Source organism: Meleagris gallopavo, chromosome 6 (genome assembly GCF_905368555.1).
Source record: "Meleagris gallopavo chromosome 6, MGAL_WU_HG_1.1, whole genome shotgun sequence".
Classification (NCBI taxonomy): domain Eukaryota; kingdom Metazoa; phylum Chordata; class Aves; order Galliformes; family Phasianidae; genus Meleagris; species Meleagris gallopavo.
Window position 1 is genome coordinate 34,018,357 of NC_139409.1, and position 18,784 is coordinate 34,037,140.

An 18,784-nucleotide genomic window follows, 5' to 3' on the forward strand; every position below is an offset into this window, starting at 1 on the left:
GCATATGCATACATCATTTATGTATATGTGTATATGCACGGGTACTACAAGTATCCAGGTGGCAGCAGCATGGAGCTCACATGGGTTAATTTTTCTTGCCAACAATTCTCTTTATAAGCTGGTCTGCTCCTGCTGCTGGGTTCTATACTTGGCTGCACCTGCTCAGATACACATACCCAGTGCTGTGATGACAACTGTTGTCAGTGATTTTGTACCTCACAGAGACTCTTTGATCAAGAAAAGAGTGTATTTATCGTTGGCAGCCAATGCTTACAGTAAGCGTGTTTTAAAATCAAATTCTTGTTTAATGAAGGAGAACACTGTGTTTGTCTTTTGATATTCTGAACCTGGATTTATCACTGCTTAGAGTACATGACAGGCTTTGAAAAACAAAACTGCTATGGCTTTCCTTTCTGTGCTACTGATACTGGGACTGCAAATATTTTGAAGTTATCCCTGGAGGAGTTAGAGCACTGGTAGTAAAGGCAATAACTTTGAATCTTTTACTTTAAAATTCTGTGTATCTAGCTATAGTCTATAGTTTTATTTGGAGGAGAGTATATGGTTCCACTAAGCCATGCTCACAGTGATATATCTGAAATTAAATAATTTATCCAAACATTTTTGAAGTCAGAAAAATTGTAAAGAGAATAAAGGATCTCAGAGAACCCTGCCCATCAACTGGTAAACCTTTAACTGAAAGTGGCATATCCAGAAAGTAAGTAAACAAGAACCAAAAGTGCAAGGGGATTGTTAAGAAAATAGAAACGTTCGTGGTTCTGTCCTCCAGTTTAGAAGAAAATACATCACAGTGTCTCAAGCCTGACACCAAAGAGATTTCCCTTAAAATTAGCAGTAAAAAAATAGCTGATAATGATGGTCTCTGGACTTCCAAAGATCTGTTTCAGAAGTTTTTACAGTAAAATTACACCGATCAGAGCTGTTCTTCTTCAGTCAGAGGCTGAATTGACACGAGCACAGACCCATCAAGGACTTCCTGGAAAAATGATGCTACTCTTTTTCTAATGCAGGTAATCTCATATGGTATCCTTTCATTTAGAAATGTATTAGTCTTCTCTTGAAATGATTTAGGTTTGTTGTTGTTGTTGTTTTTAACATTACCATTACTCCCATTGAAAAATGTATCTGCTATCCGTTTATACTACTTTACAATTCTTATTAAAAAATGTATCTTTCAGGTTATGTCTCTTCCTCCAAAACATCATTTAACACCTGATTTTTGTGTAGTCATTTTCTCTTACAACCTTCCTTTTTGAAGACTAAACATTCAAGGACAGGCTCTGTTCTCTTTATTATCTGTGTAGCCATGTTTCTATTTGAATTAATCTTTCCTGAACAGTACAGAGTGTACACTGTGTTTGAGATGAAAATTCAGTGTTTAAAAAAACATTAATATTCAGGTATCTTTGCTAGAAACATCTCCTTCTTGTATTCTTGTACGATACTTGCCTTTTTCACAGCTGTGCACATTTTGTCTCAGTTTCAGTAGCTGACAATTTTCTGACAGTCTTCTGTGACTGCCTTAAGTGCTTCTTTTCTTCTGGTATTTCCAGCTCTCAGCATACCACAAAGCTTCTTCTTGTTACTCCCCAGCAGTGTTATGTAGCATTCACACTGCCTCATTTAATTCCAATTTATTAATCTATTCCTTAAGGACAACCATATTTTCCTAGAGCCCAGTCACTCTCAGGGTCAATGACCTAGAATGCTGTTACTGCCAGAAAGCAGAACCAGAACACTGATTTCAAAATAATCAGTTTGAGTCTATTTTTGAAATCAGAATAAGACCCAAACCTCCTTCAGAAGGTCTATTAACGGCCCCTGAGTTTTACCACAAGTGAGCTTCTCGTTCTTAATGCTTCTACTTCAGGGCTCTGCTAAGAACTGGAAGCATTAACCAGAAGCCTGGTTAGTTTAGGGACAGTTCAAACATTTTAGATACAAAGAGTATGATCACTCTCCAACCCATCCTTTTGCTGCTGGGGGACTTCAACCAGCAAAAGCTCTGTTTTGTACCCTGGTGCTACCCTGTGCTGCTCTGCAGGTGCCAGCAGGACCACTGTATCCTGTGATTTTCTGTGCTTAGCTGAGATGAGCTCTATGTAATGTCCCTCTGGAAGACACAGGCTGGCCATTGCTGTGAATTCTTTTCTGCTAGCAGTGCTCTGCATAAAGCTTCTGGGCCCCATCAGCCTGAAGCTGCCTGGCAGTCCCCACCTGGCTATTTCATCTTTCACCAGTGGGCTGGTTTCTCTGCCTTTTTGTATGTGTACTCTTGACATATGTGCACATACATATGAGAGCTCAGTACCCAATGAACACAGGAGCAAGTTCACAAGGGGAGGAACATCCATCTCCTGCTCCAGCTCCCCAGCATCTAGCAGATGGCATTCATTCCTGCAGTTATGCACAGCATCGCATGTTCATTCCAGCTCCTCAGTTCTATCGGCTCGTGTTAGCAGGGGAGGCTGGACTGCCTAAGCTTTGACAGCAAGGACACTTCGCTTATTCTTTAAATACAGTACACATTTTTCCCAATTCCCATCTTTAATATTTAAAATTAACCTTACCACATCTTAGAAATTTCTTTTATAAGCATAAAGGCGCAATTATAATTCAGCTTCATTTTTAAATACTTACTTTTCATCTTCTACTTTGAAGGTGGATTATACATAAAAATTATTTAATAGAATTTTTTTCATTTATGTCATTGTAGAAAACACAGGAGCCACTTTTTTATCCTCCTGAGAATTCTGACTGTAATCACATAATTAGGGGGTTATAAGAAAAAGAAAAGCTTCAAGATGGAAAGAGATATACCTGGTTTTACATGTCTCCTCCAAGTAAGTTCTCTTCTGGTCTGAAATTACGTAGGACACAGCAATGAAATACGGTAGAAATTATGTGAGTACTTGGATTAGCCATTTGTATGTCAGTGCCATTAAACACTTAACTGCCTCTTCTTATCTGCAGATATGGTATTAAATACTATAAAGCCTGTAAAAGTATTTTACATGGCCTTTTTGGCGCATTACATATGACAGGAAGGTGATAGTAAACCCTTGCTTTTCGTGAAAAATAATCATGGGAACATGACATGCCCTAATATGTAAAAACAAATACAACAACACAACAAAATGAATGTTCTCTAGGTTATTTCTGTTCTAATAGTAAAACAGTGCTAAAGTTGATAAACACTGACCGGTACTTTTGCTTCGACCAGCTCTTTTAGAGCACTCAAGCAACCAATAGAACACCTAACTTTAAAAGAGACATTTCTTAATTTAATAAGCATTTTTGCTCATATAATTTTAGTTTTATTTTTCCCTCCTCGCAGGGGTGAAGATCTGTATGCCTTGGTAGTTATTGCCATGTTTATTGACAAAAAAATCTCAAAACTTGGTATAAAAACACATGGTATAAAAACACACAAGGGAGAAATTATAGTAATTGACACAACAGATGGATAGACAATGTTGTAGTTACCTGCCGCCAAAGTCAATCCAAATAACATGGCTGTACAACACTATGAGCTGCAAGGGAGAGATGAAATAAGTTGATCTGTTAGTTGACCTAATGGAATTTCCTTTCCTGGCTAAAGAAATGGAGGTACCCTTTCTGTTAGGCTCTTCTATCTAGCAGCAATTATTAGAAAACTTGTAAAAGCCTACTGAGTTTGAAATCTCTGCCCATCTCTGGCCAGCTGTTTCCATCTATGTAAGGGGGCTTATATCTTAGATACAGCGTAGCTGCAGAAACCTTGTTTCCTCAGGATAGCCACTTAAAAAGGAAGGGTATCCTCTGAAAATGAAGTAGTTTACATCTAAGTTTTTGTTTGAGTTCGATGAATATCTGCATGTGGCGTTAGGCATGAGTTGGGCACACGCTACATCCTTAAAGCTTTCTGTGGCTGATGGACCTGGGCAGGATGACCTCCTCCTGGGACAGACAATGGCAGCGGTCCTGGTCTTAAAGTGCTCTAATTGAAGTCTGAAAGTTCATGCAGAGAACAAGTCAGTCTCCAACACCTCCTCAACAAGAACAGCTCTTCAGGGAACTCTGTGGTGAACGACGTTCCTCCCAGTCCAAATAACTTAATTGCCTATGTTTCCACTGAAAAACATAGTTTGCCTCTTTTCAACACTCTTAACTATCCTAAGTTGTCCTGGTTTTCCGTGTAATATATATATATATATATTTTTGCTTTACATCCATTGTCTTCAGTAGCAGATGTAGAAGAGTCCTATAATCCATCGCAAAGTGGAATGGATCACGGTGTGGCTCATCTTCCAGCAGAAGACCTGCACTACAATCTTAGAAAATGAAACGGGTCCTGCAGAGGGGCGTTGCAGTTTGGGCTCCGGACAGGAGAGGGGGCCCTTCGGATGGCCAGAGGAAATCTCGGCCAGATGTGGGCCAGCTGCGGCCCCGGAGTGCCTCCTGCCGCAGGGCCCCGTGCTGCTGACGCAGTATGGAGAGAGCTGGGGGCTTGCTGGGGATAGGAATCCCAAGGACGGTGTGCTGGGAGGGAGATATGCGGTTAATATTTCTGCTCCACTCCAAAGGTGGCTGAGAGAGTATAGATTTAATGCTGGATATTTACTCCAGAGCCTCCGTGCTGTTTAAATCTGCACTTTGGAAGGTTGTGGCTTATTCAGTCAAGGTTGTATCTTGTAAACCACCTGAGGAACAAATTCCGTGCAAGGTTGCCTGCATGCAAATGTGATGTTTGACACAAACTGCTGGATTCCCTGACGTTTCTACTTCTACCTCGGGTAAATTTGTATCTGCTGCACTGAACAAGTAAAAATGCTTCCACACTGTAAAGCACTCCCATAACATTGATTCAAGATTGATCACTTGCATGAGGTAGCTCAGAGAGTAGTTATAGCTGTGCAAAACCTTTTATTCAGGGTTAGAATTTGACCTAGCGTGATAACCAGGCAATAAAATAGGAGTTGGCTGTCAATTTCAGGAGAAATAAGGCATCCCCAGGGCTTAAAGATCTGCTTCACAAGGTTTCTATCAAATAAGTCACATCTCCTGAGTGGATATTTCCACAATTTTTGACAAGGAAGAAAGAAAATATTGTCTTTGCCTAGATCGGATGAAGTGAAATAAATCTGCAATGATTGCTAGCCAAACACTTCTAAACACAGAATTAATGCAAGCACTCAGTGTGCAGAGATGTTTTTAAGTCTTGGTTTACAGTCTGTGTTTTGTAAATTAACAGAATCCTCACAGCCCTCACATGATCTTCATCAGATAATTTTGTGTTTGAAACGTGTGCCATATGTTTGAAACTGACCCTAGTGCTTCTGAAGGAATGAGTGGTTGGTGTTTTCAGGATGCAGCCTGGAATCCAGTGCTGGCTGGTGAGTCATTAAATAAGGAGAATAGCATTTACAGGATGTAATACAATACATCAGTTTAGCAGAACTGAAATTTAACTTTCTCAAATGCCACTTCAGATAAACAGAACATAGTCTTTCTCCACTGGAACTGGACCAGGTGCAGAATAAGCTGCTATAATTATGCCTGCCCTACCAAGAAGACCATTGCAAGTATTTTAATCTTTCTTAATTCTTACATTACATTACGAAAACTTCGTTGAAAAATACATTTCAACTGCAAAACTGTTTGAAGTATGAAATCTAAAGTATATCTTGAATAAATGTTGCACATCTTCATTCTGAATTGGTGAAAACTGTAAGTATATCAGAGTTTATAGTGTTGTGCTATTTTATTGTTACTGAATGTGGTAGAACCACACTAAGATAGGTCTAGAGGCCAAGTTTGCCCAAATATATGAGGTCAACTCTGAGACTATTATGGGCTCTGAAAGAACAATTACACAAGCTATAAAAGTATTCCATCCTTGGAAAAGAAGAACTGGCTTGTATAGGAGTAATAGGATAAAGCAAACACTGTCTTGTGGCTGTAAATTCAGCTTCATAAGGATCAATTTCCTTTGCCCATCCATGTACAGTTAACAGCGAAAAGAACCAGAGAAGTACAAAGTAATATTTTCTTTTACGTGTGACATAGAAAACAAAGCAGAACAAGAAAATGTGAGGCTTGACTGCTTGTTTTCCTCATTTTTATTTTCTCTAAATACTCCAAATACTCTTGAGTACTGTCTTCTACTATGGAAACTGATGAAGAAATCAGATACGTATTTGCTGCAGTTTCAGAAAAATAATATAAATCTACTTGTTTAGTTTGTCTTGTTCAACAGAAATTACATGGCATCCTGACAGCAAAATAGACGAATAATCATAACAAATCTAATTCATCTACTTTGAACTAGAATGAACTTTCTCTGCAAGACAAGGGAACAACTCACAAATCTGTTATTCTGGAAGAATTATAAGCAAAATCAATACACGTTGCTCATGACACACATCAGTGGGTTGCCATAACAATGATTATGAGTTCTCCATCAGTAGACAGAGTGAATGCTCAGGCTACTCTGAAAGTTTCTGCTACTTGACAAAACAAAAGTGAGTTTTCAGGCCTACCTACCTCACTGTATCTTTTTATTTAAGTAAATGTAGAAAAAGCTTGCAATCAACATTATAGACGTTGCTGCTCACTTGCCATTTACTAATGCGGCAGTGTCAAGCTAATAGATTTTTCAGTGAATGGCCAGAAATAAAAGTAGCCTCTATTGAGTCTGTCTACTTTGGTCATGACTTCCTATTTATTGTTTTCAGCAGAGAAAGAAGCTTAGAAAACTAATGTCCAGTAACATGTGACAATTCATATCTTTACAATTTCAATATTTTTCCTGGGGAAAAGAGGAGACATTGTACACACACAACAATCAGCACAGTATACTTTAGCTAATGAAGGACTGAACGCTACAATAAAGCTTTGAAAGAAAGGTTAGAGGTGTCTAAACTGAAAGGAAAATCTGGGAAAACTTTCACTTCAAATTTCCTTTAAAAAAAAAAAAAAAAAGAGAGAGACATGATGCAGCAAAGCTGAGGGAGATTTTAAAAGCAGGAGGGAAATGTTAGCATAGAGGGAGATTTTAAAAGCAGGAGGGAAATGTTAGCATAGAGGGAGATTTTAAAAGCAGGAGGGAAATGTTAGGATAGAGGTATCAGTCTAATAGGATTTCAGAAAACCATCCAATGGAAACATCAAAAATGAGAAATGTTACCAGGTTAGTTTTGCACTGCCAAGGATCTGCAATATGCAAGGAATCTGTGAGAAAACAAAAACCCATTATATGGGAGAATTATAGTTTACATTACCTCTCAGTAGTGTCTGAAGGAGAAAAGAGTCATCCATTCCAGTGGATGATAAATAAAATCTTTTTCACTCTGTCTATGTATTACCTGCAGCAACTTGGACACGTTTTAGCATGTCCACCTGTAACTGTATGCTTTGTATTACTCCTTCTTGTGTAGGATGCACTAAAGGAGTAAGAGGGGGAGCATCCACTCAAGCCTACGGAATCACCTGCATGAGCTAGAAACAGAATTACAAAATCCTCTATTCTGTGATCCTAAAGAATTTGTTAGGAGAAATTAGTTCTATGTCAGCTCATCAGTTTGTTTCTTAGTTACTTGGCTACTTATTTCCTGACTGTATAATTAGTGAATTCTAAGATGTCAGTTACTTCTTTACTGCTGTTCTTCTACACAGTGGGGACTGTGCTTGCCTTTCTGGACAGGGGAATACATGGTACTCCAGTGCTGACTCTGCATATGAAGGATTTAGACCACTTAGATAAAGCAAAGAAACAGTGTTCCTTGCTGTGTGTGCACAAGGAGTTTGCTTCAGTACTGGTACTGCCAGTGGCATGGGTAAGAACATAAGGCTGCCTCCTCCTCCCTACTTAGTGAATAAACTTCTTATATTTCTCCTTCTTTCTACTTGGGTAGACAACATACAGTCTAACATCTAAAATCTAATAGATTAGCAGCACACAGGTGATGCTTTTGATCTGGCTTCCTACTGTATGTGTCATTCTTTAGCTTCAATATCTTTTAGCCAATGTTTAAACTAGATTGGTAGAGGGTAGATGATAGGTGTCCAATCTGTTGGCTTGTGTTGCACTGAATGAAGAGGAACTGACTCAGGTCAAATATACATAGGTTGCTCTGAAAGTAATGCCTACTATTTATTTCCATGGAAACTACAAATGATAGAAAGTGCCCAGTAATACTTTTTGATAGCGCAAATTCTCGGCTACATAACACCATTTTTCAGCATACACACCATCATTAGCTATGCATTTTCATCAGTGAAGTGATGAACAAGAGCCCACATTCCATGCTCATAAAAATCTGCACCAGTAGAAGTGACTCACTGTTGTCACTGTTGAAGCACACCAACCACCAACTCACTGTGCTGACATCCAGTGTTTGGTCTCCATAAACAATCAGCAAGGGTTGATACAAGCTGCAGCCCCAGCGTGTCCACAGTCATGGAGCAGTTCTGATGGCAGAGACCAGGCGGAGCAGAGTCTGGTGATCTCCAGACACATCTGAATGTAGGGATGTAGGGATGAAGCCTTCAAGCTGGCATGCCAAATGAGGAAGGCAGGGATGGGATCAGCAAAGCATACAAACAGGCACTCGCACTTGCACGAGGCAACTCAGGCAAGGACTGATAGCAAGGGCCTGGGGGAAGATAGCAGTTTGTGGCTCTTTGTCACACTTTGCTCTTCAAAGCGGCCTGATGCCATGTTACACAATTCCACCATATCAAAGTGACCTCTAGGGCAGCAGCCAGAACAAAGGGAAGGAGGCTGGAGCCTGTCTGTGCATGCAGGTCCCGATACTATGCAGTGAAGTATTTGTAGGATGTACAGCTATTTTGTGTTTTTGTTTTATACGTTCAGACTAGGGCTCTTAAATCTGTTGCTTCTGAGCAAGAAAAAAATTGCAATGAATTAGGCTAATTCTCATTTATTCAAAACCCAGCAATCCAGCTGTGGCTTCTCATATGCAGATTGATTTGGCTCCTATCCTAGTAAGACTTTTACCACATTTAGCAATAACCTTCCATACCTAGCTTTGTTTGCAGTTCCTCATGTGGCAACCAGTTGTTTATAAGACAAAGACCATCTGGTTATCAGAAAAACTAGTGAGATTACAGAAAGAAATACAAGCACCAAAGCCACAGGATTATAAGGTGGATGGGTTGCTTGTGACCACTCTCATTCACAGACAGCAGACTTTTGTGGGGCACCTCCAAGTAGTCGTCTGCAATCAGAGTGCTGGTTGAGTGATACATGGAGCAGGGCCTTTGGAAACTAAATGTCCTTGTGTAGGGAAGTTCCGAGTCATATGTATGGGAACTGCTGAGTCACGGCCTGAACCTCTGATTGACCACCTGAGGCAAGCACTGAGTCAGCCATGGGAGCACAGCTGAAGGTGATTCAGCTGTGTGACCGGAAGGGTTGGAGCCTGGCTCTCCTAGACCCCATTTAAGGGCTGACTGTCACAGGGAAGGATCTCCTTCTGGAGATCCCTTCCTATGGAGTTTTCTACTGCAAGCCTAGGACATGGGTGAGTATTTCATTTTTGATCGTCTCTTTCCACCACAATAATCTTTCCAACAAAAACCTGTAAAATACCATCCTATTCACACCACTCTTCTAACTGTGCATTTGTTAATTGTACAGTCATATATTCACAGGAGTGTTCATAATTTAACATTAGTGGGAAGAAAATCATTTTGTGGAAAACTGAGTTTTAACACATGTAGGATTCAGGCACTTTAATTATGCAGAGAAGTGGTTTGCTGCTTAAGTATTTCTTTCCTGAGCTTTTTGCTTTGATTTTGCAGCACTCTGTGGAAGATCCTGGCAACAGGGGGGAGCTCATTGCATTGAGTCCTCAATAAGGGACTGATGCTGCTGCTCAGGTGAGTACTAGAGAACATGCAGGGAGCCCTCACAGGATTCAAATTGCTCTGGAAAAGAATCTGGTATTTGAACAATATTACTGAATTCCTTTTTTTTTTTTTTCCCTCACCTCTGCTGTTCTAGAATAATTGAAATATCTACATATATATCTATAGATATACCTGCAGCTATACTTAAGCTTGGTAACTGTGAAGCATAGCACTTGTTTTTTCTCCTTACTCTAAATACGTACAAGCTGCTGGAAAATATTAAAAACAGTTATATTAAAATCAATATGACTCTGTAGCTTCGTTGCTATTGTGACTTCAATTTTTTTTGTCAGTAAAACCGAGCTGTTACATTGAATCTGAAGTGACGTTTATGAGAATGCGTGTCTGTTCCTTGTGTTACACTCACAGCTCTTCTCTTTTTCCCCTGGTGGAGAAATAAAAACATGGTTGGCATAATGGCAGAGGGACTTTTCAGAGAAAAACAATGTGTCTTTTTTTTTTTTTTAATAGTTCTACAGCAGAATTTCTTTCAAATTGTAGAGGAATTCTTCACTTACTTAGTGTCACGTATAGCTAATACTGTTTCCTAAAAGGCTAATAAAACCCATGTGGTTAAATAATTGGTTTTCAGGATTGCTTCTGCGATGGGTGTTTGTCTTTGTTCCATCACAAACTGTCGTGCTGTGCCTGTTACTCTGCTGTGTTACTGTGAGGAGGAGCTCAGTACAGTTGAACCAGATGCAATTGCACGGAACATATCATTTCCCAAGAGTAATTAATTCGGCCACTACAGTGTTTATCTTGCTTTAGTCTGATTTTTTCTTTTTTTTTTTTCCAGCCTTGGCTTCCATTAGTGTGCTGTCCTCCCTTGTCTGTCACCTGTCAGAAGAAAACACCACTTCTTCTGTGGGTTTGGAGCTGCCATAGGCTGCATTCTGGTTCGTTCCTGGGCAAGTGCCTGACCATGAGTACTGCATGCACATGCTTTCATCCCTGTTCCTCTGTTGGATCAAAGCAACATCTTCCCTGGAAGACAAAACTGTCTGCATCTGGAAGATGTACCTCATTTACCATCACAGACATGGATGCAAGTGAGGCTACATTAAATTTGGCTCTCCCTTCCCCCATCCTCCATTGCTATCCCAATATCACCTCATCTCCTGTGTACACTCATGTGGGCAGTGCTTACCCACAGCATCGTGTTACAGAAACACCGTCCTCATGGGTTTTTGGCACTTGTATTGGAAAAGTTGGGGGGGGAAAAAAGGTGATGTTTTAGGTCTGCAAGGGCAATAGAGGAGTCTGCAAACAAGTGCTGTGCGTCTGGGCACAGCCACGCTTTGCAGCTCAGCCTGGGGGCTGCCTGGGGAGTGTGCATTTGTGGAGCAGACACTGTCTTTGAATCAAATTCCTCTCTGTGACAATCAGACACTGCCACTGATGGGAATGTTTCTTTTACAAATGCATTTAGAGATTGAACCACCACAATATAAATGGTGGAGGAGAGGGATTTTTACAGCTATGCTGCTGCTGTGAGCTGCAGTGTGCACGTGTGGGATTCACAGCGAGGGGGCTGCACAGCCAAGGATGGATTCTGTTCACATCATTTTCTGTGCCTCTCTTCATCTGATATTGTTCAGATCAGCAGAAATAAAGTACTGACTACTATCTTTCATCTAGTTGTGGTTAACAGATTTAAAAAAAAATAAAAATAAAAACCAATAAAGAAGTATTTTCTATCATTCCATGTTCCTCTTAGTAAAAATGTCCTTGAGTGGAGAAGAATGTGGCAGAGACACAGCCTAAGTGACAAACCTTGAGCTCTGGAGAAAGTACGAATTGTTCTATATTTCTAATTAATGACTTTTCTTTTTACAGCTTTTGAAAAATATATCTTTAATACACAGATTTTCACAGCTGTGTTTAAATCTGTGAACATCTCCACTATTGAAAAATGAAATTTCTACCTATCATCTGTAAGGCTGTGTGCTAGAAAACCACAGTGCATCAGGTAGAGATGAATGCCATGCTACTGTGATAAGACAACAGAGCACTGACTTCTTCCAGCTCTTCTTGCACATTATCCTGAAATGAACTTTCTTGCTCAGTGGCTTCATTTGTATCATCATTTTCAGTCACTAACCCATAAAAAACATACCCTTAAATTCCCTGATAACTTTTGAGCACGTACTGAATTAGAACAAGATTCATGACTGCTTCTGAGCTGAGAGTTTTCTGCTTTTATTACAAGTATTGGCTTGCTTCATGTATTTACCATGAAGACTTTAGTCAGTTAGAATGATTTTCACTGTGTGTTTGTGACACGTCCTCTGTGATTGTTCCATCTTTCTCTGTTATCTGCAGAAGCAGTCTCAGCCCTGGCAGATCATACCCATGTTAAGGTTTGATCAACATGGACTTACACCAGCATGAGAGGAATGTGAGATAGGGTTACAATTTCTTTTCCAGGACAGTCATATTGCACAGCTCCCCATGTGCACCATTTATAGAAGGACCAAGGGCTGCAGCTTGTCCTGCAATCCTAACAGAGATCAAGCTGTTACAAGGTAAGCATTTTTTTATTGATGTGCCAGGGGTGACACATGGTAATGTCACTCTTAATTTCTGTGGAATAAAATGGTGCAATTTTGGTTTGTAAACAAGTTCTCCTAAGCTGAAAGCTTAAAACCTGATCCCTTGGATTACTGTACTTCTCCTCTGCTTTCCTTCACCCCTATTTCAGGCCACGTATACTAAGTATGCAGATAGCAGCATGCTGCATATCGGGTATCTCCGACAGCTGGCAGCATCCTTGGAGTTCATGCATAGCACGAATAGCGCAAGAGCGAACCCAAAGGCTTTGAAATGTTTCATGAGGTTTGCTTTTATGTTACGTTTTTTCCAGGTGCTGTTTCCATATGTTTCAAAGTTTGAAAAAAGTTCTCTTGTTTTTAAATTGATGACGAATGCTGAAAAGCAGACACTGTGCTAAGCACATATCAGAGCTTTTTTTCCATCTATTTGAGGTCCTGAAGGGCATTCTGGGAACTACTGCTTTTTCTTTTTTTTTTTGGTCAAAAGCTCAGTATTACAGTTTCTATTTAATTACAACTTGTTATGCTATCTATACATACCATTTTTGTATGAAGTGGATAAGAGAAGTATTTATGAGAAGAGATAACTGGAGCCAAAGTGAGTAAACCTGATATGATATAGTGTGCAAACTGTACAACAAAAATGCCTCCGACTCCGTCTATTGAAAAACACTGCCCAGACCTCCTCCCATTCTACTGCTGTAAGCTATTTTTCAGTATTTTCAATGATTGTTTTGCGTACCTTTCGAAAGCAGCATGATTTCAGTTGTTTATGTGATGATTTCTCTGATGATAGATGGAAATCCCAGCTGAGTTTCTGTCTCCAGTATGCTAATTAGCAGACAAACAGAGCAAAATCAAGTGGTTGCATCTTGCAGGATGCTGCCTGCTTTAACTAACTGAGCTCCCTCTAAATGTGTTTGCAGCTGACAAAACAAACTGTAGGTCAGTCTAGAGGGATTTGTTGTGATATGTAAATAAAATGGATTCTTTTTTCCTACCTGAAAGCAGTGATGTAATTTTAATGGTCATTTGCCTTAATTGTAGCTGTCTGAAGTTCAGACTATTGAACATAAAATTTAAATTGGATTGCACAGAAGGTTTGGGATAGAATTCAGATAATTTAGTTTCATTATTTAATCAGAGCATGACAGATGCGTGCATTTATTGATGGAATACTGCTGACTGGAAGAGTCAATGCATACAAAAGACCACTGGAAGTAGCAGCTGCCTCTGTCAATAGATTAAAAATCAAGAGAGAGTTTTGAGTATGCTTCTATTAATTGAATATGGAATCATTTTACTTAGAAGGATTTTAATTACACTTAGTCTCAATGTCCTCATTACACACTTGCACGGACTGAACTTCTGCGATCCTGAAATAAAATATGGTTTGAGAAAAGAGAAAATAGGAGAGCAGCAGAAAAAAAAAATTAGGAGTGAAAAGTAATTTCGGGTGAAGACATTATGTCTGTGTAATTTGCACAGAACGATTGTGAATGTGAAATAAGAGCAACCAGATTTTCACTGCAGGTTTTTCATTCTCAAAGATAATAACACATCAAAAGTTGATTCAGGTTTGTTAGTGGGTTTACAAAATTGTTTGCATTCCTCAGACCACCAAGCTGAGGCTGCCTTGTGAGCATACCCTGCTGGTTTTCTATGGGGTGTACGTCCAGAGGCAATGCAGTGAGAGCAGGAGCACACAGCTCTTGTGGTTCTACGTTAATTTTTGATTATTTCTTGTTCATTGCAGAAATATCACTTTTGCTATCAAACGGCTAATAGAAAAAGAAGCAGATTATTTTATTTTATTTTCATTTCCATACGAATTAATATGCTCTGTTCCAATATATACACCAAGATTTTTTAGACTTTTGTGAAATGTGCCACATCCAGAAGACCCACTGAGGTTGCCCATCCAAAGACAGTTCTGTTGCTCATTGTTGGTCTTCTGCTCTAGGCAAGAAAATGTTAGGCTCTGTGCAGATTACACATCCAGTTATCAGGCTGTCATGTCTTCATTTCGGGCACTTGATCTCACTGCTCATTCTTTGAAGGCTGGAGCTCTTCTGCGAATCATGGAGTTGTTTTTATTAATTTGTTAAATGGGAAGTTAAATGTCAATTCCAAGTCACACGCTGGGTGAAACAGATTTGTTTTATTCCGCAGCTTTGATTGAACTCGGGAGAAGAGCATTTTAGGAAATTGCAGTGAGTGGAAACAAAGAAGCAAAGAACACAAAGGGAATGGCAGAGAGAAATGTATGTGACTGATCTGAGGCAGAAGAGCCAGATTTGCAGCTAGGGAAGGAGGGCTGAGATCTTATTAAAAAGCACAGATTGTGACTGGGACAGCACAGTGAGATACTTCTCCCAGACACAGAAATAAATCTTGCAGGCGGCTTCCAGCCATGCACCGTCTGGCCAGTGAGGCAGGCAGCAGTTCTGGGGAGTGGAGCGGGCCTCAGCTCGGAGCAGATAGGGAGGGCTCTGTTAATTGTAAGTAGGAGTGGAGTGCGCAAGTCACTCTGCAGCTGCAGGGGATGTGCCAGCTTCATTAGAAAAACCACAATCAGCAGAAGGAGAATGGGTGATGCCTGAGTCTCTCTGAACAGTGAGAGCATGTGCAGGCTTCATGGAGAAATGTTTGCCTGTCTCCTTCTCTGTGGAAGGAAGCTGCCTTGTGCAGAAGTGTGAAATCTGGACAGCAGCACTTATGTGTGAAAGGTTATAGGCACAGCTGAGTTGGGCTCTAGTAGTCATCAGTGGGCATAGAAAAGCTCATGTCTGTGCATACGAGAGGTTGGCATTGTGCAGAACTGAGCATAAGCTATTGGTGTCAGGGAGTACTTGACAAAATCTTCTCAGTGTTTTCATCTACAAATACTTGTTTATAAGCAGGCTGCAACTTCATAATAAACTCCACTGGTGGTAGACGCACTGCCTTCAGCATCTGGGAGAAATTAGAATCACAGAATGGTTTGGGTTGGAAGGGACCTATGAGATCACCTAGTTCCTACCCCAGTCATGGGCAGGGGCACCTCCCTCTAGACCAGGTTGCTTGAAGCCCCATCCAGCCTGGCCTTGAATGCCTCCAAGGTGGGAGCATCCACAGCCTCTCTGGGCAACCTGTTCTAAGTTCAGTGCAACAGTTTTCAGAGCTTGTTTACACTGAACTGATTACAAACAAATAAACATGAAGTTTGATTAACCAAATTATTTGTGAGGTTAAGGTCTTAGAAAAAGTCCTGAAGATATCACCACAGAGTGACAATAGCAGCATTTCCCAAATCTGACAATTTAAGGGACAAATATCAAGTATATTGGGGTTTGATTCTGAAAGAATGAGGACAGAAATTCTAAGTTGTTCTAATGTACAGGAAGATGAATCCATGAAGCAGAGACAAGCAGAAGAGTCCAAGCTGGCAGTGGGGGAATTGCTGGCCTCCTAGTGCAGAACAGGTATGGATGTGTTGAGACAAGCTGAAAAAGTAATTCAGCTCCATGTGTTGCACAGCAGCTGATTGCTGCTGCCATTTGGCAGTTGCGCAGCCGACTGGAGGAAGGCTTTGAGCCCACTCACCAGCTGGTTTTTAAAAGGAAGAGGGCAAGGGAATCCCTTCTGTTGTTCAATACTAATATTCACCAGTAAAGATGAAGAGCGGTTCCTTCTTGACACACCACTTCAAAAAGTGCCTATCAGCAGCAAAAGGTACTGCAAGTTAATGCTCTGCCTACCTACGATTAGAAAAGTTGTGTGTAAGTGCGGTTGGATTAGATCTTATGCACCTCACACATCAGGATTTGTCCTGGATGATACTCGTGCCTTCTTCTCTACCACTTCCAGCTCCGTGGCTCTGGGTTGGACTGTGAGACAGTTTTAGCACATTGTGAGCAGGGACCAGGAGCAATCCCCCAGCATGAGGGCAGCTCTATGCAGAGCTGGGCAGCCACTACTCAGGTCTCCTTCAACCCTCCCACTCAAGGCCACCAGCTGCACTATCGCTAAGCTGGCCCTGAGCCCTGGCAGCTGAGCCCCTGAGCTCCTGGGTGCTATGCAGGGCTTGTTTTATCTGCTCAACAGGGATCTGTCCTATCTGCCACAGACAGCTGGCCTCAGCCTCCATTCCCTCCTACTTGTGGTCTTTAGAGCTGCCCCTCTCTCATTTATGCTCTCACTGATTTATGTTCAAGGCAAATAGTGCATTCTTTGCTCCAAGGCCAGCTTTGCCCAGTCCTTTCCACCTCTGCAAGTAGGTGGTTCTTTCAAGCTCCAATACTATCCGAACAACAGTGCTTTAAGCTGAGTCTATGAGGCACATTAATGACTTAGATTGTTGCTAAATCTTTCAGGAATTTCTGTCTACCAATTAAGCATGTTCTGTTTTGCTGCAGGCCATAGGTTATTGGGCATGAATTTAAGCAGTTTGCAGAGTACAGCTGCTGTAACTGAAATGTGAAATATTGGTTGCCATGACTGTCAGTCTTACAGGTTTGTGGAATATCAAAATAAGAAACGAACTATTAAAATATGTGAACTTAAGCTCTGAATCACACTTGGCATTTCTGCTTTAGAGAACAGAACATATGAAACACAGGTTTCTAGTACTTACAGTTCATTCAGCCCTGGGGTTAAATAAGCCAATATGATCCTACCACTGGAAACTGGTACCAGAGGTATCGGACATCCACAGAATTCAAAGAGACAGATAGACAGAGCAAAGCTCCAGGGTGGTTATGCTCTTGTAGCAAGCTGTTTCCTTGTGGAAATGACACTATGCACATATCTACTATGGAAAATAATGTTTGAGAAAGCAGTGCTGTCATATTAAATAGCCAGTGGTTCCATGCCTTTTCTTCTTTTTACATTAGAAGAATGCAGATTATGGAGAAATAACACCTTATTTAAATATCAGGCAGGAGAGAAATAAAAGTATTGAATCAAGTATTCCGCCTCAGAAAATCTTGGGTAGTGAGTACAGCATGGAGCAGCTCTAGCAGCAAGAGATAATGCTCCTGGGTAGAAAGTGGGGGTTCATTGCCCCCTGATGGAGCTGGTGTGGATGCTTCAAGGCAGTGCCTGTAGGCTCAGGCGGTACTTCAGAGCAGTTCAGATACCATCAACTAACACACTGAATAGTCTAAGAAATTCTGATTGATGTTAATATCTTCTGTTGGCAGTGCTGTGCTTGGGAAAGGAAGTTGTGAGTAACTGGCCCCCAAAGGGAGGTTGCTATAAACTCTTGGGAACATATTTTATTCAGAATTTCATGTGGAGAACCAAAAGTACAGAAGAGAGAATCCTGTCACTTCCTCTTTCTTAAAAGCATTGTAACTAAGCAGAATCTGTAGAAAGAGAAGTCTAGGCAAGGTGAAATTTAGAGTCCCTATGCAATTTAAATGCTTTTGAAACTCCTACGCATTGTAAGTCGTATTTATTAATGGGAATCAGAAAGCTTGATAAAATGAGCAGTTTTAATTGACCACTTTTGGGAATAGCCTGGTGACTCCTGTTTGGCAGGGAAGGGGGTGATGTTGGCTTAGTCAGAGTCATAGCATGATCGAGGCTACTGCCTCTGGTGGATTGAGCTCTGGCTGATAAAACCCTTCTGCCACCATGGCCGTGCATGGAGCTTCATGGAAGAGTGATGTCTCAGTCTGTTCACTGAGAATAGATGTCTATTTGCAACTTCTTTCAGCAGCATTTTAAAAGAGGTGCTACTCTGGATAACCAGGCTACTGAATTTACTATGCCTTGTACAGATTTTAACCCATGGTGTCTGTGAATGCAATTTGAAATACTGATTCACCTGGAATTTCAGTGCTGTGCATTTTAAGGGATTAGATGAATGGGTTGTAGATGACACAGATTTTTATGTGTATAAAGATCAGGTATTTTGCACTTTAAAAATACTAACATGTATATAAAAACATGATTAGAAAGTACAGATAGTGTTTTCAACCTCAGCGGGCAATGAAGCTGGTGAAAGGTCTGGAGTACAATATTATGAAGAACCATGTGGATGTGGCACTGAGAGACATGGTTAGTGGGTATGGTGGGGATGTGCTGACAGTTGGATTAGATTATTTTAGTAGTCTTTTCTGACGTTTATGATTCTGTGATTCTATTATTCTATGAAATCAAACTCCTATCTGTTAAAACAAATAGTGATCTGATTAATCTAGTTAATCCTGATAAATACTCAGATCTGTACAAGAAAAGGAAGGTTGAATCTATAATGAAGATATGTTTCACTCAGAACAATAAATTAATTCTAAACTTGAGTGCAA

At 40.5% G+C, this 18,784-nt stretch overlaps 1 long non-coding RNA gene across 1 annotated transcript; it reads left to right on the forward strand.

The window, feature by feature from the left end:
- Positions 1–225: 225 nt before the first annotated feature.
- On the forward strand, positions 226–11,691 carry LOC104911505 (uncharacterized). The gene is made up of 4 exons (XR_014883933.1): positions 226–275; positions 955–1,031; positions 2,738–9,906; positions 10,736–11,691. It is a non-coding gene; the product is annotated as an uncharacterized LOC104911505 (long non-coding RNA).
- The last annotated feature ends 7,093 nt before the right edge of the window (positions 11,692–18,784 follow it).